Source organism: Notamacropus eugenii, chromosome 3 (assembly GCF_028372415.1).
Source record: "Notamacropus eugenii isolate mMacEug1 chromosome 3, mMacEug1.pri_v2, whole genome shotgun sequence".
NCBI lineage: Eukaryota > Metazoa > Chordata > Mammalia > Diprotodontia > Macropodidae > Notamacropus > Notamacropus eugenii.
In genome coordinates this window covers 164,778,386-164,803,634 of record NC_092874.1, presented here as the reverse complement: position 1 = coordinate 164,803,634, position 25,249 = coordinate 164,778,386, and the positions used below count along the sequence as shown (strand labels likewise).

Genomic DNA, 25,249 nt, shown 5'->3' with positions numbered 1-25,249 from the left:
CAAATCTGCGCTGTATGTTCTGAGATATCTGTCTTTCTCGAAAAGTCCTTAGCATCCATCCATACCATTCCAGTTTTGGAAGATCTATTTTCTTCAGTGAGCTTTTGAAAATCTCCTTTTCCATTTGGTTAATTCTGCTTTTGAAAGCATTCTTCTCCTCATTGGCCCCTTGCACCTCCCTTGCCAGCTGAGTTAGGCTAGTTTTCAAGGTGTTATTTTCTTCAGCATTTTTTTGTGTCTCCTTTAGCACGGAGCTGATCTGCTTTTCATGCTTCTCCCTCATCCCTCTCATTTCCCTTCCCAGTCTTTCCTCCACCTCTCTAACTTGATTTTCAAAATTCCTCTTGAGCTCTTTCATGGCCCGAGCCCATTGGGTGGGCTGGGACACAGAATCCTCGATTTCTGTGTCTGCCTGATGGCAAGAATTGTTCCTCCCCATCAGAAAGGAAGGGAGGAAGTGTCTTTTCTCCGGTAAAGTACCCTTCAATAGTTTCATTTCTTTTCCCTTTTCTTAGCATTTTCTCCAACCAGTGGCCTGACCTCTGAATGTTCTCCTCACACCCACCTCGCCTCCTGGTCCTCCTAGCCAGCGTTTGGGGACTGAGATTCAAATGCTGCTTCCCACCTTAGAATTTTTGGCGGGGGCAGGGCTGCTATTCAGTGTGAGAATTAAGTTCAGGTGGTCAGGGGCAGGGCTGCCTCTCAGGCATAGTTCCCTCTGGGGGTTTATGCACAGACCTTCCACAATGGATCCAGGCTCCTGCCCGTTTGGGGAGCCTCTGTCCGCAGCGGCCTCTCAGCCCCCACCTCCTGGGGGGGCCCATGCCTTGGGGGCACCCAACTCTCCTCTCAACCCACCAAAGAGACTCTCTCACCCACCCCCGTCAGTCACCTGTTGGTGGGGGGTCCGTGCCACTGCTGAAGATCCCGCCTCCGGAGCCCTCTCAGATCTGTGCCTCTCGGAGCCGTGGCCGCCGCCGCCGCAGGTCCGGGCTGGGCTCCGCGTCTGCAGCGCGACGGACCTTTTGCGAGAGGTTTGCAGGTCCCTCTGTGGGTGGGGGGACCGGTGTGGCCACTGGAGATCTCGTCCCTGTAGACCTCTCGGGTCTCCTCCCCTCAGTGTCGCGGCCGGGGCAGGGCCGCACTCCGCTCCCCGTCCCGGCGCCCAGTCCGTGGCGCGAAGGACCCCCCGCGAGAGGTCCGCAGGTCTCTCCAGAGCAGGAATCTCCCTCGCTCTAATACTCCGTGGTCTCTGGGTGCAGAATTCGCCCTGGCTTGGTCCTCTCTAGCCGTTCTGTGGTTTGTGTGTTCAGAGCTATGTGTATGTGTGTCTTTCTACTTCGCCATCTTGGCTCCGCCCCTGCCTTTGATATCTTAATGTTGAAACTGCTAGATCTTGTGTTATCCTGATTGTATTTCCACAATAACCAAACTTTTTCTTTCTAGCTGCTTGCAATATTTTCTCCTTGACCTGGGAACTCTGGAATTTGGTCACAATATTCCTAGGAGTTTCTCTTTTTGGATCTCTTTCAGGAGGTGATAGGTGAATTCTTTCTGTATTTTTTTTGCCCCCTGGTTCTGGAATATCAGAGCAGTTTTCCTTGATAATTGCATGAAAGATGATGTCTAGGCTCTTTTTTTGGCCATGGCTTTCAGGTAGTCCCATAATTTTTAAATTGTGTCTCCTGGATGTTTTCACCAGTTGTTTTTGCGATGAGATATTTCACAATATCTCCCTTTTTTTTCATTCTTTTGGTTTTGTTTTGTGATTTCTTGGTTTCTCATAAAGTCATTAGCCTCCATCTATTTCATTCTAATTTTTAAAGAAGTATTTTCTTCAGTGAGCTTTTGAATCTCCTTTTCCATTTGTCTAATTCTGTTTTTTAAAGTATTCTTCTCCTCATTGTCTTTTTGAACCTCTTTTACCAGTTGAGTTAGCTTATTTTCAAAGGGGCTTTTTCTTCAGTCTTTTTTTTGGGGGGGGGTCTCCTTAGCAAGTTGTTGATCCACTTTTCATAATTTTTTTTGCATCTCTCTCATTTTTCTTCCCAGTTTTTCCTCCACCTATCTTACTTGATTTTCAAAATCATTTTTGAGCTCTTCTACAGCCTGAGACCTTTGAATATTTACTTTGGATGTTTGTGATACAGAAGCCTTGACTTTTATGAATTTCCCTGATAGGAAGCATTGTTCTTCCTCATCTGAAAGGATGGGAAAAGATATCTGTTCACCAAGAAAGTGAACTTCTGTAGTCTTATTTTTTCCCTTTTTAGGGCATTTTCCCAACCAGTTACTTGACTTTTGGGTATGTTGTCAAGAGCAGAGTATACTCTGGGGATCTGTAAGGTCTCAGTTCCTCCAAGGTGGCACAATCCAGAGTATATGCTGGTCTGGGAGTCATAGACATTTTTGTGTCCAGGATCTTAGTAGAGTTTCCTCTTCACAACCACCTCAACTCCAGTTCTGCCAAGCCAGCACTTGGGCCTGAGATTCAGATAAGCTGAAGGGGTAGGGCTGCCATTCAGTGTGAGATAAAGAACAATTGCTGCAGGGCCACTACACAGGGCTGAGGTAAGAATCAGCTGCTCAGTGCTCCCAGGGGTTTTACAATCTAACAATGGATGTGGGCTGCTGTAGGGGTTGCTATGGGAACTGTTGCCACCTGCCAAATGTGGCCTCTGGGGCTGCTGCCTGAGGCTGGAGCTATGAGAAGGCCCTTCTCCCTTCTGAACCAGCTGAAAAACCCCTGTCATTGACCTTTGGCACCTGTGGGTTGAGGAATCCTCGAACCTCTGCTACTACAACTGGGTATTCTGCCCCGAGGCCTGCTTGTGTCCTCCTCCCAGAGCTGGCCACAGGCCAAGACTGGGCTGGTCTCTGCTCCCCATCCAGTGCTACAGACGTTTCCTGTAAGCCTTTCAGGTACCCCTGGGTTGGAAATCTCCTCCACTCTGTTGTTCTCCACTTCTGCTCCTCTAGAATACATTTCTTTACAGGTATTTTATGGACTGTGTGGGAAGAGCTAGTATATGTATGTCTTTCTACTCTACCATCTTGGCTCTGCCCCCCAAAGTTTTACATTTTAGGAAAGAAAAAGTAGATATCACATTAGAGGTAGCTTTATTTAGTGACTTTCTGCTTATTAATTAATATTAATTGAAAGATTAAATACATAAGCATATGGTCTCCAAAGGTATTCACTATTGTCTAAAGAAGATTCAGCACATAGTTTAAGTTGAAGAAGAGTTCCTTACAAATAATGAGGTCCTCCATAAGTGTTTGGTTATAGATGACGTTGTGTGGATTTTATCAAGGCCAGAAACACTGTGGAAACTCTAAGATACAAAATTTTCAAAAGAGTTTGGTCCAAGTATCTAGATGAGAAAATAAAAATAAAAAAATTAGGTAGATGAAGATGTAATTGAATGAGAAAGTATTACACATATACGTTTGTATGTATACATAGATAGGTATATATGTATGTACATGCACATGAACATGTTATATAGTATGTTATGTGCATATCTTATATATACTCTTATTTATTTATTGCAATACATGTGAAATTCTTTTTCCAGTAAACATTTAACAAATAATAAGGATAACATATTTAATCTATTTATCTTTATGTGCTTGCAGGTGTATGTATTAATGCTGATACAAATATCTCTATTAATATAGTAAAAAATTCTATTCAATATATATAATCTTGTACTTATATTATACATTTATGATAAAAATTCATAGTTGATTTAACAAAGTCATTCAAAGTCATGTACTTTTGTTGTCATTAACAAGCCATACATTCATCAGACATTAATGAATTGCTTCAAATTACACAACTACTGAGTGCTAGTGATGTAATTTTAATTCAAGTTTCCTTTCATCAAAACCACTAGTTATTTCATTTCTCCATGCTGCCTTTCTAATCTCAATTTGCCTGTAACTAGTCTGTATTAAAGACTCTTAAACTAAGTACTGTTGAAGAAATGACCTACTTTTGACAATGGTGTTATTCTGAATTTATTGAGTCCAAATTCATGGCTATACAGTCTGGCTCTAATTCTTTGGAAGATCCTTATTCACTAAATTGGAAGTTGTATTTCTCTTTTAATAATTCCTCAACTACTACCTAGTGGTTATATCTAGTTGCTTAAAAGTAGTTGAATTCCAGTAGAGTGTGAAGTGATTACAATTTTTTATAAATTTGGTGAAGACATTCTGGATATTCTTCAGCATAAAAAGTTCCATATAAATGTAAATTATTATTATTTTCTAGAGGGATTTTTATCTTGGTGTTTAAGAAAAAATGAAATAATTTAGAGCAGAATGTTTTAATATTATAACAAAAGGGGAAGAAAAGAATCCAAGCATAAGAGTCTACAAGAGGTTTATCAAATGTTCTTTGCTATTCCATGTCTCACTAACTTCGTGGTTAGTAATGCTTTTCTCTGGATTAGCAATTTGTCAGACTTTTCCTTGCTGCTCTTCTCACCAACTGATAAACCAGTGTTTAAGGATGATGTGAAAAATGGTGGTTTCACATATGTCATGCTTTCTTCACACTATTGCAACTTCATAGTTCAAGATTCTCTTAAGAATGTCAATTCTTTGGAGGAATTTTTGACAGAAACTTGAAAAAGCTCTCCTTAATTAAGCTACTTAGGAAATAATCTAAAATGAATCACAGAAGCCTACCTAATTGACCTACCAAAGTAGTTGGTGTAGAATTTGATATCTAGCTGTGTGACCCTGAGTAGTTCACTTAATGCTGTTTGGCTCAGTTTTCTCATCTGTAAAAGAAGAGGGAGAAGGAAATATCAAATCACTCCAGCATCTTTGTCAAGAAAACACCAAATGATGTCATGAGAAATTGGTCACAACTAAAAATGACTGAAAAACAACATATGGGTAACAGTATAGATTAAGTGAGAGGTAGAATGGTGTTGTTGAAATAGCAATGGAGAACCAACATGGCAAAGTAGAGAAGCTCTCAGACAGGCTCTCTCAACATTCCCTTCCAAAGAACTTTAAAATAATGCCTCAAATCAAATTCTGGGGTGCCAGAGTCAAGGAAAGGTCAAAGTGAGACATTCTTCCAGCCCAAAATGACATTGGAGGTCAGAAAGAGAGATCTGTGAAGTGGAGGAAGAAGCATGAAATTGTTATGGTAGAACTTTGTGGTGGTGACAGAAGGAGCAACAAATCTGGGAGCTCTCAAAGGAAAGGTGCTAAGGAGATCTGGCAACTTGTAAGAGATTACAGCATTGGATATAGTATGACATACTGTTTGGCAGATCCATTGCCTATACACACTTTTAGGCCATAAGTCAAAGGCAGAGAAGAGCACTTTTGGTCAAGCGAGAGTGAAAGCCAGAAGGAACAACTTTTGGTAACTCCACTGCATAGACCCACTTCTTGGACATAATTTCAGGGCAGGGAGGAGCACTTTCAGTCAAGAAGTAATGGAAGTATCATGCTTGACTCCAAGGGATCAGGGACCTTGAGGAATAGTAACACTTCTGGTGAGGAGGAAGAGCTTTGAAAAGAAGTAACTGATCAAAATCTCAAGTGATAAAGAGTCCTCTGTGGGTAAGAATCAAGGTACAACTGAAGAGCAGAGACCATACCTCTCCCCAGATCATATTGCCTTGGAAGCATTGAAAGCTTCCAAATCTTTAGGACTAATTCTGAGAGCAGTAGCATGAAAAAGCCTAAGCGTGTGCACAGTGGCTGCCAAGCAGGTAAGTTGCATCCAGGAGTCAGGGGATCTGGTGGCGATGCATTTGCCTGTAGGAGCCACCCACGTTTTTTGTACAGATTGGCATGAATGGAAAGACAACACAGCAATACACATCACCTTGGCAATCAGACCAGCAACTTGTGTCATAAGGCAAGTACAGAGTATGAGTTTGACCCCTAAAGACACTTGACTTTGTTTCCCTATCACTGTACCTTAACTGTCTTCCAGATAGAAAAGATAGGCTGAGGGTAGTTCAGTTAATTTTTTCAAAGCAATTTGTCTCCTGGACAGGAAATCTGTTGCTCTGAAGAAAGTTCAGATATTTGAAATGATGTATGCCAAAGTCGGACAAGACTGTATTAAAGACATTGATCTTTTAAAGCAACTGAACCACTCAAATATCATTAAACATTTGGACCCTTTCACTGAATAGTGAACTGAACATTGTCCTGGAGCTAGATGATGCAGGTGACCTGTCTCAGATGATTATTTTTTTTAAAAGCAGAAGTGGTCAATTCACCACAGTACAGTTTGCAAGTACTTTTTGCAGTTTTGCAGCTCCATGGACCACATACACTCCCACAAGCTGATGCAGAGAGACATAAAGCCTATCAATGTGTTTATAACAGTCACAGGTGTAGGAAGCTTGGAGATCTTGGACTGGGCCTCTTCTTCAGCTTCAAGGCCATGGCTGTGCATTCCTTAGTTGGAACACCTTACTATATGTCCCTGGAGAGAATCTATGAAAATGATTATAACTGTAATTCTGATATCTGAGCTGTCAGGTGATTATTGTATGAGAGGTCGGCTCTTCGAAGTCCCTTTTGTGGAGATAGAATGAATCTTTTTCCTCTTTGTCAGAAGACAGAGCAATGTGCCCACCGTCTTCTTCCAGGAGAACATTACTTTGAGTGTGTTGCTAACTTGGAGGGAAAGTTGAGTCAATACACAGTTGGCAACAGTGGAGAAGAAAAGGAGTGGGCAGCTTTCAGAGATCTGGTGTACAGCACTGCATTTGCTCATCTGGGTCAGAACATTCTCAAACACCAAGACTGGTTTGATGAAAATGATGGGGAAATTCAGAAGCTGTGAAATGAAAAACAAGAACTCCATAGGATTTACGTTCAGCATAGTTGATCCACCTCTAAGAAGGCAGCATTTAATTCCATCAAAACCAAAGTAGAAGCAAAACTTAGAGAGATGTAGGATTCCTGACTCAGGAAGACAGCAGATGATATTCACTTTTATGCTGATAGTAACAATCCAAAGCACTTTTATGATTTACTGAAAGCTATTTATGGACCAAAAACAAGTGGTGCATCACAGGTACTCAGTGCTGATGGCGTCACATTGATTATTGATAAAGATATAATCCTAGAGAGATGGGCTGAACACTTCCATAGTGTTCTCAACAGACCATCATCAATCAATGCTGAGGTGATTGACCATTTACCTCTGGTTGAAATCAATCCCTCTTTAGTGGAAATTCCAAATGAAGAAGTGATTTTCAGAGACATTAGACTCCTTTCATGTAGCAAAGTACATGATGTTCCTTCTATTCCTTCTGAGATTTACAAGGTTGGGGAATCATTGCTCACACAAAAGCTGACTGAAATATTTCAAGTAATATGGAAAGAGGAGGTTATCCCCCAGGAGTTCAAGGATGCTCCTATTGTCCATCTCTATAAAGGTAAAGGGAATAGATTGTCCTGTAACAATCACAGGGGGAGGGTCTCTCTCTTAGTCACTGTTGGAAAATTCTTGCTAGAATTTTCAGACTCCTTAATAGGCTGATCCTTCACCTGGAAGATGGTCATATACCTGAGACCATCAGCCATATCCGAAAGGGGTGAGGAACTGTCAATATGGCGTTTTCTACCCAACAACTCCAGGAGAAATGTCAGGAGCAGAATACAAGTCTGTACACAACGTTTGTAGATCTGACCAAGATCTTTGACACTGTTAATTGTGAGGACTTACGGAAAATTGTGTCAAAATTTGGTTGCGCTGAGAAGTTCATCAATATTGCATGTCAATTTCATGATGGTATGTATACCTGGGTTCTGAATAATGGACAATGCTCTCGTGCCTTCCCAGTCACGAGTGGAGTGAAAAAGGGCTGTGTGCTTGCTCCAATGCTTTTTAGAATGATGTTTTCAGCCATGTTGTCAAATGCTTTCAATGAACATGAACTGGGCATCAAAGTCAACTACGATATTGATGGTAAGTTCTTCAATTTGTAAAGGCTACAAGCCAAGACCAACGTGGAGGGAGTGTTGATGCATGTTTTTATGTTTTCAGATGATTGTGCACTCTTCAGCTTCTGAAGCTGAGATGCAACAAACTATGGATCAATTCTCTGCTGCCTGTGCTAATTTTGGCATAACAATTAACACCAAGAAAGCACAGGTACCCTATCAGTCACCACCACACCATCCATACTTGGAATCACTAGTTACAACAAATGGAGAAGTTTTGAATGCTGTGCTTAAGTTCACTTACCTTGATAGAATACTTTCCAGGAATGTACACATTAACAATGAGGTTGGTGCATGCATTGCCAGAGCTAGATTAATGTTGGGAGGCTTCAAAGAAAAGTTTGGGAGAGAAGAGTTATTACTGACTACCACACTGAAGGTCTACAGAGCCGTTGTGCTGACCTCATTGTTATGTGTTTGTGAACCATGAACAGTCTACCAGGGTCATGTCAGGAAACTGAATTGCTTCCATTTGAATTGTCTTAGAAAGATTCTGAGGATCACCTGGCAGGATAAGGTACCAGATACTGAAGTCCTTGCTCAAGCCGAACTGCCCAGTATTCAAACTATGCTTCAGGAAGCACAACTCCAATGGACTGGTCACATTGTTCAAATGCAAAACATACGCTTGCCAAAAAGACTTTTATGGAGAACTCAACATGGGGCAGGAGATCACACAGTGGTCAGAAGAAGTGATACAAGGACACTCTCAAGGTCTCTCTCAAGAACTTTGGATTTGACTGTGTAACATGGGACACACTGGCACAGGACTACTTAGTATGGTGTGCCCACATCTGAAAGGATGCTGTGCTCTTTGAGCAAAACAGAATTGAGGCAGCACAAAGTAAACATAGGCTGTGCAAATTTGGGATATCCACTCCAAATATTCACATGGATTAACTGTGCCCAACCTGTGGTAGAGTATTCTGAGCTTGTGTTGGTCTGATCAGGCACAGTTGAGCATGCTGAAATTTCACTTTATAATTGTAGTGTTATTTTGGTCTTCTTTGAAGATCATGGACAACAACCAAGCAACTCTGAGAAGTTACATAAACTGGTCAATAGGTGTACATATCCAGACCCTAACCAGAGATGTGACATTGGCTATGTAAATCAGCTAGCCAAACAGGTGCACATATGGAACATCAGCACTTGAATCCAGAAGAGATATGAATAATAAAGCCATGATCACTTAACTTTGCTTTAATTTTCTTTTTCCAATAAAGCTGACTTGTGGAGCATGAGTGGAACGACTGAGAAAACAGGCCCAGGTAATTCTACAGGTTTTTAGTCATTACTTTAAAGTAGAGGCAATGCAACATTTGTGGGGGTTGAGGGTGGAGTGGGAGGGAGTGGGGGAAGCTCAGGACAGTTACCATTCCTCTTCAAAGAGTCCTTTCTTTAAACAGCTTTGGAAAAAATAGGCTAGTTACTTTAGCCAAGGAAATTTCCAGTGAAACATTCTTTGTATCTCAATTGTAATATGAAATGCCAAAAAAGAATTCCTTCACTGAATTTTTTCATCAATGCTCATACAAATGTAAGATTTGCCATGGGGTGGTAATTTGAATAATTGCTAGTAATGCTCTTTTGCAAATGTTTAATAATACATTTAATTAAGTCTTTCATTTTCTTTTGAAGTGATCAAACTCTGCAATTGGGGTTCTCTGTTGTAAAGTGAAAATGTGGGGAGTAGTAGTATTGGATTTGATTTGGTAATTTTAAATTTTTTAATGGAAAAGTGGAGATTTTGCTAATATTTTATCTGTTTATAACTTGCTAAATAAGAAGTAGAAAAGAGTTAGAATTATAGCATATTAGAGGTGGAAGGGATCTAAAAGATTGTCCAATCCAACTATTCATATTGCAGAGAAGGAAACTGGGACTGGTATAGAGGATGCAACTTGCTCAAGGTCACATTGCAAATTTTATTATGAAGCCAGGATTAAAATCCTCATTTCCTGATTCCTGGTGCTTCCACTCTACTGGGAATTCAAGAAGCAAATTTTCAAGAGAGATCATTTATTTTTCTCTTCAAAAGTTATCTGCTTGAATGTAGCCAGTTTCCTCTCAACATTTTTGTCCCATCATTGTCAGCCTTAACAAGTTCAAACATTTATCTTGTTTTTACTCATACAAAAATGCCAACCAAGATTATGGATGGCATCATTCAAGAGAAATATCCAACTTAGTTACGTACAGAAATGTTCTGCTTATCTTGTTTTCTGCCTTCCAATTTCATAGTTATTCCTCTGGATGTATATGGTATTTTGTATCATGAGTCCTTGCTAAATGTTATAGGTCCTTGTCTTTCTGTGAGGGGCTAAGTCTATCAAAAACAGTCCTCACACTGGCTCTTCCTGTTTCTTGTTTCTGCATACTTCACTCAGAATAAGTTCATATAAGTCTATCCTGGTATTTCTGAAGTCTGTCTCTTCATCATTTCTTATAGTACAATAGTATTCCATTTATTTGAGTGGTTCTTGATGCCTCATAGAGTCATTAGCTTCTACTTGCCCAATTCTAATTTTTAATGAATAATTTTTTTCATGTAGCTTTTGTACTTCATTTTTCAATTGTCCAATTTTTCCTTTTAATGAGTTATTTTCTCCAGTTAGGTTTTGTACTTCCTTATCCATTTGTTCAATTTTACTTTGTAAGGAGCTATTCTCTTCAGTGAATTCTTTTTTTTTAATTTTGTTAATTGTATTTTTAAACTTAATGCTCAATTTTTCTTCTACCGCTCTAATTTGACTTTTAAAATCCTTCTTTAGCTCTTCAAAGAATGGTTTTGGGAAATATGACCAATTCATATTCCCTTTTTCAAGTTTAAGATGTTAGTATAGTATCAATACTATCCTCTTCTGAATTCATATTTTGATCTTCCCTGTCTCTGTAATAAGATTCTATGATCTTTGCTTTTCTAACTTGCTTCTTGCTTGTGATGATTGTTCTTTTTTTTCCGGGCTCTTAAAATGGACCTCTGAGATAGTTTGTTTTCCTTTTTCTAAAATTTTAATAGGAGGAAAGAAAAAAGATCAGAAGGGCTTTGAGGTTCATGAAAAAATTGAATAGAAGTATTGGGAAACATGAGGGCATTATAGTAAAAGAAAAGTTGGTAGAAAAGGAAGATTGAGACATCAAAAATTAATTCTATATAAGGGTTTTACTTAAGGGCCGTTACTGGACAACTTGGGGGTGTAAACATCCATGCACTTGGAGCAGTATAGCCTCACCATGGCCTCACCTGGTATGTCTGACAGTCCAATAGGCAACATGGGCTGGTTTTCACAATATTCACGAGAATAATAGCCAAAGTCTCCCTGCTGGTATTTTTCCAACATCTGGGTGATGCCATGGTTTGTGAGGATGTAGCAGACATGAATCAATCCATACAGCATCTTGGCCTCCTGCTCCATCACGTCACTCTGGTTAGGGTTGTCCAGCAATTCTTCATCAGCTTGCAAATTGAGGATCGTGTCTAGTGTCTGCCTATAGTTGAGCACCTGTTCGTTAAGCCCTGTGAGGTTAGACTTGTCTTGGATATGGTCTTCATCCACCTCACAGAAGAATTCATTGCCTTGAAGCCCACAGAACCATAAGATCCATGATACTTCCTCTGAGCTACTCATCTTTATGTCAGCTACTGAACCGGGGCTGGGGAAGGAGAGGGAGAAGTTGTTCTCAGGGAATAGCAGCAGCAGCAAAGCCTTGCAGCTAAGGCTGTGGTCCTGACCATGACAGGCAAAGCAGTGGAGGGTTAGGGAGGAGGAGAAAGGGGCTAGCATAGGTTTTTCAATATAAACTAATCTAGTCAGCAAGTCTGATATGCCTGACAAAAGGAGTGAATGACAGGCTCATGACAATGTAATCGCCACTTGCAGGAAAACACCATGCCACCATCATCAGTGCCTATGCTTCCAACATCACGACCCCTGAAGAGGTCAAAGAAAAAAATCCTAGAAACCTTTATAATCAATGTACCAAAACAGGACAAGCTTATAATTCTGAATGACTTTAATGCTAGAGTAGGCTCAGACTACCAGACTTGGCAGGGAGTCCTATGGAGAAATGAAGTCGTAAATAGCAAAAGCAATGGGCATTTACTGCTGAAGACTTGTGTATAGCACGACCTTCTCATCACCAACACTGTTTTCTATTTATCTAAATGCAAAAAAACTTCATGGATACACGCTCACAGCAAGCATTGGCATCTGATAGTCTATATGACTGTAAGGAGAAGAGAGAGAAAAGATGTCAGAGTGACAAAGGCAATTTGTGGTTCAGAGTGCTGCACTGATCAAAGACTTATCCTTTCCAAGCTAAATATTTTCATTCATCAAAAGGGTAGCCCCCAAAGCAAAATGACTACCAGAAGAATTAGTCAACAAATTGACCTCTTCTCTCAGCATGAACAGTTTGTTGGTAACTTGGAGGGAAAGTTGAGTCAACACACAGTTGGCAATAGTGGAGCAGAAATGGAGTGGGCAACTTTCAGAGATTTGATGTACAGCACTGCAGTTGCTCATCTGGATCAGAACACTTGCAAACACCAAGACTGGGTTGCTGAAAATGATGGAGATATCCAGAAGATGCTAAATGAAAATCAAGAACTTCACAGGATTTATCAACAGGATAGTTCATCCATTTCTAAGAAGGGAGCATTTAAATCTATCAAAAGTAAAGTACAAGAAAAACTTATAGAAATAAAGGATTCCTGGCTCAGTAAGAAAGCAGATGAAATTCAGTTTTATGCTGATAGAAACAATCCAAAGCGCTTTTATGATTCCACTAAAGTTATTTACGGGCCAAAATCCTATGGTGCATCACAAATATTCAGTGCAGATGGAGCCACATTGTTTATTGATAAGGGCTGAACACTTCCATAGTGTTCTCCACAGACTGTCATCAATCAATGTTGAGGCCACTCACCTGTTACCATAGGTTGAAATAAATCATAAAACAAAACAAAACACAATACAAAAGAAAATGGTCTGCTTTATTCTGTGATGAAATTCGATAGTTCTTTCTTGGGATGTGGAAGGCATTGTGTCTCGAGTTCAGTGGCAATTTTTTTAAGTCCTTGCATTCCAATTAAAGTTCTTAGTCTACCAGAAAAATTCCTTGCACCCTTTGGTTGTTGCTGTGTGCAAAGTTCTCCTAGTTCTGCTCCTTTCACTCAGCATCAGTTCATATAAGTCTTTCCAGGCCTATCTGAAGTCTCTCTGATCATCATTTCTTACAGCAAAATAGTATGCCATTACATTCAAATATAAAAATTTATTCAGCCATTCCCCAATTGATGGGCATCCTCTTGATTTCCAGTTTTGGGCAACTACAAAAAGAGCTGCTATAAATATATTTGTACATGTGGGACCTTTTCCCATTTTTATGATCCCTTTGGGATACAGTCTTAGAAGCATTATTGCTGGGTCAAAGGGTATGCACATTTTTGTAGCCCTTTGATCATAGTTCCAAATTGCTCTCCAGAATGGTTGGATCAGCTCACAGCTCCACCAGCAATGAATTAGTGTTCCAACTCTCCCACATCTTCTCCAACATTTATCATTTTCCTGTTTTGTCATGTTAGCCACTCTAATCAGTGTGATGTGGTACTTCAGAGTTGTTTTGATTTGCATCTCTCTAATTAATAGTGATATAGAGCATATTTTTCGTATTACTACTAACAGCTTTAATTTCACCCTCTGAAAACTTCCTGTTGATGTCCTTTGTCCATTTATCAATTGGGGAATGACTTGTATTCTTGCACATTTGACTCAGTTCACTATATATTTTAGAAATGACGCCTTTATCACAGACACTCAATGCAAAAAATCTTTTCCAGTTTTCTGCTTCCCTCCTAATCTTGGTTGCATTGATTTTGTTGTGCAAAAGCTTTTCAATATAATGTAATCAAAATTACCTTATGATATATACATATATATAATTTTGTATATATATATATATATATATAACATTATATTGCAGTCTATCTCTTGTTTAGTCAAAAATTTGTCCATTCTCAATAAATCTGATAAATACAGTGTTCTTTGCTCCACTAATATATTTTCAGTATCAATCTTTTCATCTATATCATGTACCAATTTGGACTTTATTTTTGTGTATTGTCACCAGCATTAGACTATGCACGGTTCCCATCACACTGTTACTCAGTTTTCTAAGCAATTTTTGTCAAATAGTGAGTTCTTATCCCAGAAGCTGGGGTCTTTGAGTTTATCAAACAGTGGATTGTTATATTTAATGACTACTGTCTCTTAAGTACCTAACCTACTCCAGTTGTCTACTCTGTTTCTTAGCCAGTACAAAATGGTTTTAATAATTGCTGCTTTATAACACAATTTGAGATCTAATATAAATAGACCACCTTCCCTAGCATTTCTTTTCACTACTTCCCTTGATATTGTGGACCTTTTGTTCTTCCAGATAAAATCTGATATTATTTTTTCTAGATCTAGAAAATAATTATCTGGCACTTTGATTGGTATGACACTGCAGAAGTAAATTAATTTAGTCATAATTGTCATGTTTGCCATATTGGTCTGGCCTACCCACAAGTAACTGATGTTTTTCCACTTACTGGGATCTCACTTTATTTGTGCAAAAAGTGTTTTGCAATTGTGTTAATACAGTCTCTGGATTTGTTTTGGCAGGTAGACTACCAGATATTTTATAGTGTCTACCTTAGCTTTGAATTAGATTTTTTCTTTCTACCTTTTGCTGTTGGGCTTTCTTCGGAACATATAGAAATGCAGATGATTTATGTGGGGTTATTTGTAACCTGCAAAATTGCCAAAGTTGTTCATTATTGCAAGTAATTTTTTATTTGATTCTGTGGGATTCTCTTTGTATATCATCATATCATCTGCAAAGAGTTTAACTTAATTTCTTCTTTGCCTATTCTAATTCATTCACTTTCTTTTTCTTCTTATATTGTTACAGCTAACACTTCTAGTGCCATATTGAATAATAGTGTTGGTAATGGACATCCTTGTTTCACCACTCATCTTACTGGTACTGCATCTAGTTTGTGTCCATTGTATATAATGATCGCTGAAGGTTTTAGTTAGATACTGTTTATTATTTTATGGAACATTTTATTTATTCCTATACTCTCCAGTGTTTTCAATAGGAATGGGTCTTTTTGTGACATAAGCTTTTTCTGCATCTATTGAGATAATGATGTGGTTTCTGTTAGTTTTATTATTGATATGATCAATAATGCTCATAACTTTCCTAGCATTGAACCAGCCCTGCATTCCTGGGGTAAATGCTACCTGATTGCAATTTATTATTCTCATGATAAGTTAATGTATTCTTTTTGATTATATATTATTTAAAATTTTGCATCTATATTCATTACAGAAATTGGTCTATACTTTTCTTTCTCTACTTTGGCTCTTCCTGATTTAGGTATCAGAACCATATTTGAGTCATGAAAAGAATTTTGGAGTACTCCTTCCCCAATTTTCCCAAAGAGTTTATATACTATTGGAATTAACTGTTTTTTAAATGTTTGATAAAAATTCGCTTGTAAATCCATTTGGCCCTGGAGAGTTTTTCCTAGTGAGTGGATTGATGCCTTATTAAATTTCTTTATCTGAGATGGGGCTATTTAAGTATTCAACTTCATCTTCTGTTAACTTGGGTAATTCATATTCTTTTAAAAATAATTATCCATCTCATTTAGATTGTCGAATTTATGGGCATGAACTTGGGCAAAATGATTTCTAGTTATTGTTTTAATGTCCCCATATTAGAGGTTAGTTCACCCTTTTCATTTTTGTATTGGTAATTTGTTTTTTTTCTTTTTTCTTTTTTTTTTTTTTGTTTATCAAAATGACCAAAGGTTTACAAATCTTATTGGTCTTTTCATAAAACCAACTCTTAGTTTTATTTATTAGTTCAAAAGTTTTCTTAATTTCAATTTTATTAATCTCTTCTTTGATTTTCAGTATTTCTAATTTGCTGTTTACTTGGGGCTTTTCTATTTGTTCTTTTTCTAGTTTTTTCAGCTGCATGCCCCATTCATTGACCTCTTCTTCCTCTATTTTATTCATGTAGGTTTTCAAAGATATAAAATTTCCAATAAGAACTGCTTTTGCTGTATTCCATAAGATTTGGTAGGTTGTCTCATTGTTATAATTTTCTTGAATGAAGTTGTTGATTTGTTGTTTAACTCACTCATTCTTTAGGATTAGACTTTTTAGTTTCCAATTAATTATTGGTCTATCTTTCCATGATCTTTTATTGCATATAATTATTATTGCATTATGATCTGAGAAGGATGTATTGATGATCTCTGCCTTTCTGAAGTGGACTGGAGGTTTTTATGGCCTAGACCATGGTCAATGTTTGTGTTTTTCTCATGTACTCTGAAGAAAAGATATATTCCTTTCCAACCCCATCCAATTTTCTCCAGAGATCTATCATGTATTCCTCATCCTGAGTTGTATTCACTTCCTTAACATCTTGTTTATTTTGAGGTTAGATTTATCAAGTTCAGAGAGGAGGAGGTTGAGTTCCCCCACGACCATCGCTTTACTGTCTAATTATTCCTGTAACTCCCTTAACTTCTCCTCTAAAAATCTGGATGCTTTACTACTTGGAGCATGTATGTTTAGTTGTAATATTACTCCATTGTCTCTGTTGTCTTTTATCAGAATATAGTTTTATTCCTTATGTGTTTTGATTAGATCTAATTCTGCTTTTGAATTGTCAGATTAGTATTTCTAGCCCTGCTTTTTTTTCATCAGCTTAAGCATAATATTTTCTGCTTCAACCTTTTACCTTTACCTTGTGTGTATTCCCCCTTTGCAAATGTGTTTCTTGTAAACAACATATTGCTGGATTATGGTTTTTAATGCATTTTGTTATCCATTTCTGTTTTATGGGAGAGTTCATCCCATTCACATTCACAGATGTAATTACTATCTCTCTCTTTCCCTCCATCCTCTTTCCCTCCATTTGTGCTTTTTTTTCTTCCGTCTCCTCCACAATAGAGTAATAATTTTTGACCACAGCCTCTCTCAGTCTTCCCTTCCTTTTTTCAGCCCCCTCCCCTTTGCCCTTCCTATTTCCTCCCTCTCTTTTAGACTTCCCTCCCTGTTCTTTCCCCCTTCCCCTCCTACTGCCGATAGAGCTAGTTGGGTTTCTATACTTAACTGAGTTTATTGTTCCCTCCTTGATGCAAATCAGATGAGAATATAGCTTAAAGAATGCTCATCTCCCTCCCCTCTTTCTCTCTACTGTAATATATTTTTGACCTCTTCCTGTGATGTAATTTCCTATTTTCTTCTTACTCCTTTTCATATCTCCTGTTACAATCCCTTTTCATCCTTAAATCACATATTTATCATCACATCATTTACTTTATGCCCAGTCCCTCTATGTGTATTCCTTTTATATATCATGAAAAATATTCAGTTCTCAAGATTAACAGTTATCATCTTCCCTTATATTTATACAAACAGTTTGCCTATATTGAATAATAAGTTTCTTCCCCCTGCTTACCTTTTAATGCCTCTCTTTAGAACTGTGTTCGAAGATTAACTTTTCTATTGAAGTCTGGGCTTTTCATCAGAAAGGCAGCATATTCTTTTGTTCATTGAATGTCCATCTGCTTGCCTGAAATATTATACCCAACTTTGCTCAATAATTGATCTTTGCTTGTAGTCACAGCTTCTTTTTCTTAGAGAAAGGAATAGCTTTCCTATAGAAGCTGCAAGGTCCTGTGTGATCCTGAATGCAGCTCCTCAATATTTGCATTGTTTCTTTCTGGCTACCTGCAGTATTTTATCTTCACTTGATAGTTCTTGAATTTGGCCACAATATTCCTTGGTTTTTTTGATTTGGGGTCCCTTTCTGGAGGGGAACGGTGGATTCTGTCAATAACTATTTTGCCCTCTTGATCTAGGATTTCTGGGCAGTTTTCCTTGATGATTTCTTGGAATATGTTGTCCAGGCTCTTTTTTTCATCATGGCTTTCTAGTAGATCAATAATTCTTAGATTTTCTCTCCTGGATTTATTTTTCATGTGAATTGTTTTTCCAAATAGATATTTTACATTTTCTTCTCTCTTTTCATTCTTTAGATTCTGTTTCAGTTATTCTTGATGTCTTATGGAGTCATTAGCTTCTACCTGACTGATTCTAATTTTTGTCAAATTGTTTTCTTCAGCTAAACTTTGCATCTCCTTTTGCATGTGTCCAATTGTTCCTTTTAATGATTTGGTTTCTCCACTTCATTTTTGTACTTCCTTTTCTATTAATCCAACTTTCCTTTTAAATTTTCCTTTTTAAATTAATTTAATTAATTAATTAATTAATTAATTAATTAAATTTCTCTTAATATTTTTGAAATCATTGGTCAGTTTTTCTTCTATTTCTCTAATTTGACTTTTAAAATCTTACTAGAGGTCTTCTAAAAATGTTCTTTGGGCTTGTGACCATTTCATATTCCCTTCTGAAGTTTCAGATGGGAGTACACTCTCAATGCTGACCTCTTTGGTATATGTGTTTTGGTCCTTGTACCCATAGAAAGATTCTATGGTCTTTTCTTTTCTTCTTTGCTTCTTACTCATCATGATCACCCTTTTCCTAGCTTTTAAAGAAGATCTTTGCTCCTGGGGCACAAGGGGCTGTGTTTCACAGTTCTTGTGCCTTAAACTTGAGGCTTTGTGTTATGGCCTCTGGTTCTTTCAGCTAGAAGCTAAAATGCTGCAGGATACCTGCTACTGAGCTGGATGATATGAAAAAGCAGAGGCCAAGTGAAGTCTTTCTGGGCTTTGGCTTTGCCTTGGAGCTAGCTGAGTTAAGTGTGGGCCAGGAGTGGTCTGGCCACAGCATATCTCCTCTGCTGAGCTAGAGCATATGCAAGTTCAAGGGTTGGTGATCCTAGTTGGGCTAGTGTCTTTCCAATTCCCCTGCGGTACTGAGGCACCCCTGGGGTCCTGGTGTTGGCAGTTGTGTGTTCCACCCCCATGGGGCTCAGGATCTCCTCCTGTTTTGTTGAGTTGAGTCTGTCTGGGACAGCTCTGGTCCTGCACTGCTTCCCTTCAGCTACAGCAAAAGGGACCCTCCTTAGTGATTTTCCTGTCCTCATGTTTTAAGACACTCTTTACCCCCTTTGATTGATCCCATTGTTCTAGGATTTTTGCTAGGGAAGTACTTTATGGGTCTTTCAAGGTCAACAAGGGGAAGAGGAGTACATTTACTGATCACTCTGTCATTTGGCTCCCGGAAGTTCAAGTAGGTGACTTACAGATATTTAATCTGCAGGCTGATAGTTCATGGCTCTCACTCATTCAGTTCCACTGGACTCCTGGGCTGATATGCCCAAGTTTCTTTGGAATGCTATAGCTGCCTTCAACCATCCAGAGCTTCCTGCTCGGCCATGTCACAGTGGAGACACTCTGCTGAAGAACAGATTTTGAGTGCCATTAGACTCCTTTCTTGTGGCCAAGCAACTGGTTCTAATACTATTCCTGCTGAGATTTACAAGGTAGGGTGAACATTGCTCACACAAAAACTGACTGAAATATTCTGAGTTATAAGGCAAAAGGAGGTTATCCCTCAGGATTTCAATGATGCCTCTATTTTCTATCTCTATAAAGAAAAAGGGAAAAGATTGCCCTGTGATCATCACAGGGAAATCTCTCTCTTGGTCACTGTTGGCAAGACTTGCTAGACTCCTCTTTAATAAACTGATCCTTCATCTGGAAGATGGGCATATATCTGAGAGCCAGTGTGGCTTCAGAAAGGGCCAAAGAATGGTTGGTATGGTGTTTACTGCCCAACAGCTTCAGGAGAAATGCCAGGAGCAGAGCAGAGTTCTGCATATGATGTTTATAGATCTGACAAAGGCCTTTGACACTGTTAGTCATGAGGGTTTATGGGAAATTATGTCAAAATTTGGTTGCCCAGAGGAGCTTATCAGCATTGTGTGTCAATTTCATGATGGCATGTGTGTCTCGGTTCTGGATAATAGACAATGCTCTTGTGCCTTCCCAGTCACAAATGGAGTGAAACAGAGCTGGGTGCTTGCTCTCATGTATTTTGGAATGATGTTTTCAGCCATGTTATCAAATGCTTTCAATGAAGATGAACTGGATATCAAGGTGACCTACCATACTGATGGTAAATTCTTCAATTTGAAAAGGGTACAAGCCAAGACCAAAGTGGAGGGAGTGTTGGTGCATGTTTTTATATTTTCAGATGATTGTGCACACAATGCAGCCTCTGAAGCTGGGATGCAACAAAGTACGGATCAATTCTCTGCTGTCTGTGCTAATTTTGGGATAATAATTAACACCAAGAAAACACAGGTCCTCCATCAGCCACCACCTCACCATCCATACATGGTGGTTACATCAGTTACAATAAATGGAGAAGTTTTGAATGCTGTAGATAAGTCCACTCACCTTGGTAGTATACTTTCCAGGAATGTACACATTGACAAGAGGTTGATGCATGCATTGCCAGAAGTAGCTCAGTGTTTTGGAGGCCCCCAAGAAAAGTTGGATAAAGAAGAGGTATTAGACTGACTACCAAACTGAAGATCTACAGAGCTGTTGTGCTGATTTCATTGGTGTATGCCAGTGAAACATGGACAGTATACCAGTGCCATGCCAGGAAACTGAATCACTTCCATTTGAACTGTCTTAGCAAGATTCTGAAGATCACTTGGCAGGATGAGGTACCAGACACTGAGGCCCTTGCTTGAACCAAACTGCCAAACATTCAAGCTATGCTTCAGAGAGTGCAACTCCAGTGGGCTGGTCGTGTTTTTCAAATGTAAAATGTACGTTTGCCAGAAAGACTATTTTTTGGAGAATTAGCATGAGGCAAGTGATCATATGGTGATCAGAACATGTGATGCAAAGACACTCTCAAGGTCTCTCTCTCAAGAATTTTGAATTTGATTGTGGGATATTAGACACTGGCACAGGACCGCTCATCATAGTGTGCCCATGTCAGAAAAACTGCTGTGCTCTATGAGGAAAGCAGAATTGAAACAGTAGAAAGGATATGTAGGAAGAACAAATTTGAAGTAATCACCCCAAATGCTCATGCAGATTATTTGTGTTTTCGTCCTTCATTGCCAAAGAAGACCATGCCATCAGCGAAATGGAGACCTGACTTGTACTTGACTTTGTTTTGAGTGAAGGAGAGCTGTGCAAGTCACTAGCCTCATTTCTCCTCCAGAGGCATCTGAATCCAGGGACCAGATATTCATCAGGATGACTGGAGATGACCCAGGATGAGGCAGCTGGGGTTCAGGGACTTGACCAAGGTCATACAGTTTTAATGTATGGTGAAAAATGTGGGAAAATGCTAAGATTAGAGAATAATGGTCCTCCAAAAAATTTTCACTGAGATGAGAATTTTGCATAGGATTGGTTCTTGAAGTGTGAAGGTTGTTTGTTTTGTCCTCCTTCTCCTCCCTCATCTTCTGTTCCACCTCTTTCTTCTTCTATCACCCTAAACATCCCATTGTGGAATGAAATCTTTCCCTCCCTTTCCCCATTCAGCCTACGAAAAGGTTAAGATTGTGAAAGTCAGATATAAGGAGGGAGTGTATTCCCTGAACGGAAAATGGTTTGTGTTGATAGAACTAGGTATGTAATAGTCTTAATGATCTTGGTGTATCAGTGCATGATAATGTGTTTGTCTAAATAGATTGAGTGGGCATCAGATTATGAAAGAAATGTACTCAGTAATGATGGCATTTTAAGGGGTAATTGTTTATTCCATATGAAAATTATTTCCTTAACTAATATGAATCATGCAATTGTCAATTCCTCAGTGATCATTCCCCACCCCAACCCCAACCCCTCTTACTTATCTCTTTATTCTCTTTTCCTACTTTCACTCCAAAAAACTAAGAGCTTTGTAGCATGATTCATAGTGTCACCAGTGCATGACATACACAATGCACTTAATAAATAGTTCTTGATTAATTGATTGAATTGGATCAGCCTTTAGAGGTCATCTAAATCAGTGATCAAGCGCAAATAGAAATGGGCCAATAAATCATACAAATTCGTGTGGGCAACTTATTGACTTAGGAAACCACATATTAATCTCATTTACATTTCATTGTATTTTCATTTATTTTATTAAATATTTCCTAATGACATTTTAATCTGGTTCCAGCAGCACTGGGGAGCCATATATGGCTCATAAAACTCATGTTTCACTCCTCACTTCTAGTCAAACTTACTCATTTTATAGATAAAAAAAATGATGTCCCATAGAGAACAAGTTCCTTGCCCAAGGTAAAACTAGTAGAAAGTGGTGAAACTGGAATTATATAGTATTTTTAAAAATTCATTATTATTTTATTTTCAATTGAGAATTCTCTCTCTCTCATTTCTCCCTTCCACTGAGAAAGAAAGAGGAAAAAAAAAAAACCAACACTTTACAAAAATGCACAGTAGTTATATATTCCACCCCCACTCTCATCCAGACTGCTGTTCTTATGTCTAACACTTTTCCCACTATCCCACACTGACTTCCTTTTTTTAAAAAATTTTTTTTCTTAAATTATTTGTTTTCAGTTTTCTACAATCATTTCCATAAATTTTAGATTTTTTTCCCTTCTCTCCCCTTTCCTTTCCCTTCCCTCCCCAAGACAGCATGAAATCTTATATGGATTCTACATATATATTCTTACTAAATAAATTTTCACTTTAGTCATGTTGCATAGAAAAATTAAAATGAATGGGACAAACCATGAAAAAAATAAACCAAAACAAAACACAACACAAAAGAAAATAATGGGCTTCATTCTGTGATCAAATGGACTCTTAAGGCAAAACGTCCATACTGACTTCTAAAATATGTTTCTTGAGATATGTAAAATCATACCATTTAAATTTGCCAGTGGGATAATAGACGCTGAGAGACATGGCTAAGGGGAAGCAAGAGTAGGTATGGGAGTTCTTGGCCTTAGCATCAAAGGATCTGCTACTTGAGGAAAATGTAGAAATCAATGCTAGATCAACTGCACCTTTCAGAGGTCAGAAAACTGAGACCAAGAGAATACAAGTGGCTGACAAATGGATATAAAGTAGCAGATTCAAGATTCAAATCCCAGTTGTTTAACTCCAATCAAAAACTTTTTTCTTTATACTACATGACCCAAAGAAAACAGGTTCTTACAAGGTTTTCATGGCCTCTATAAAAACCCTGTCATGATTTTGAAAGGTTCGTTTTGTGCATCAGGCTTGCCTTTACCAAGTTTCCTTCCTGTGGATTTGGCTAGACTTTGTATTTTGTTAAAAGGGGTGAAATTGAAAGTGTAAGAAAATAATTTTCTAAAATAAATTTTGATAGGTCTATCCCTATTATTTTGAGTACTAACTCCATATAGTTCCATTCAAATACACAAACTATGCAAATATATTGTGAAAAATTATTATTAGCCAATAACTTCAAGATTCAAAGCTTGCCCCAGCTCCTTCCTTGCAAGATCTTGACTTCAGATTAAGATTTTCTTCAGAAAGACATTACTGATAATTATGGGGCAGCTAGGTGGTGCAGAAGTCAGGAGGGCCTGAGTTCAAATCTCACCTCAGACACTTGATACTCACTACCTGTGTGACATTGGACAAATCACTTAACCCTAATGGCTTCATCCTGGTTCATCTCCAGTCATCCTGATGAATATATGGTAACTGGATTCAGATGGCTCTGGAGGAGAAGTGAGGCTAGTGATCTACACAGCTCTTCATCACTCAAAGCAAAGTCAACTGCAAGTCATGTAATCATTTCTATGATGGCATGGTCTTCTTTGACAACGAAGGATGAACACAACTGATAATTATATTTCGTTTTCCCTCCTTATCCTGGTCAGCCCCCCACACAAACTTGCCAGTGATTTAATCTAAGGTAGCAAATTCCATTGTGTTCTGCTCAGGCTTGGGTGGAGACAGATTTTTTTACCTCTATAGCTCAAATTGGGGATGACAGGGTCTGATAAAAGAGATATTTCTTTTGTCCAGGGTGAAATTTTGATGGAGGGATATCAGCCCTTATTGAAAGGGTGTACAGATTGTGCACTCTAATCCCAAAGTGAACTCAGTTATAAACTGGCTCTCATGCATCGAAGCATACATGCTGCCTTGAGAGAAATAAACACAGATACAATCTAATTCTGAGGGTTTGCCTTTCTTAGACTGAATTCTGAAGGTTGACTATACACAATATATATCAGTATGTATATATAGTATACATATGTACCCACATATACAAACATAAATCTGCACATACACATATATGTCTATGTAGATATAAAAGTATGAATATATATACTAGAAAAGTAGAAAAATGTGTATGTTTGTATATGTATACACAACATATCGTTTCTAGCTTTACAAAATATCTAATTTTATTATTTATGTCATATATATTTTTGTCTTATGTGTTATATATCCACATGTGTATGCATGTATATATGTGTGTGAATATATGTATTTATTCTAGATAATCAGAAATTAGAAAAAAATATATTGTATATATGTGTATATGTATACACACATATAATTTTTCTACTTTTATAATAAAGTAACAAGTTTTATTATTATGTATCTCATATATATGCATACACATCTATGTATGTATGTATGTTTATGTGTGCATGTGTTTGTATGTATATATAGATAGATATATAGATAGATAGATAATCTATGAATTCTAATGCAACTTTCAGACTGTCTATGCATTATCCTTTTATCTTACTATATACCTTGCCCACTTCATTTCCCACTCATCTATGATTTTGATGCATTTTAGTACAGTGAACACTTTTCATTTAGCAATTGCTATGTTCTGAGATTTGCTTAGATGTATAGCTTCATTGTAATTTAGATATTCCTACAATTTTAACTCTTGTGAAATGGATATTCCATATGAAATGCAGCCTTTTCCACAAATTAAGATAGTGTTTAAAATATAAACTTTGCCAACAAGGAATATATAGTTTGTATATCTGCTTAATAACCAAATGTGGTCTAATTTGCTCTGTATCTCTGATTTACTTCTGAGTCTCATATATGCACACAAAGTATCCTCCATTTATGACATGTACTTCATCCTTATCTCAGACTTTCAGAAGTTTTATTAATTGTCTCACTTTATGGACTACTGTTTCTGTGAATCCCTCTGAAAACCCCCACCCGATATTGTTAGTACTCTGCCTTTCCACAATGTAGTGTGTATTAAGTAAT

The 25,249-nt window shown here is 38.1% G+C and overlaps 2 pseudogenes; one reads left to right on the top strand and one right to left on the bottom strand.

Annotated features, from left to right (window-relative positions):
• Positions 1–5,599: 5,599 nt before the first annotated feature.
• LOC140531293 (serine/threonine-protein kinase Nek6-like) lies at positions 5,600–9,241 on the top strand (annotated as a pseudogene).
• Positions 9,242–11,171: 1,930 nt separating this feature from the next.
• On the bottom strand, positions 11,172–11,633 carry LOC140531917 (casein kinase II subunit beta pseudogene; annotated as a pseudogene).
• Between the last annotated feature and the right edge of the window lie 13,616 nt (positions 11,634–25,249).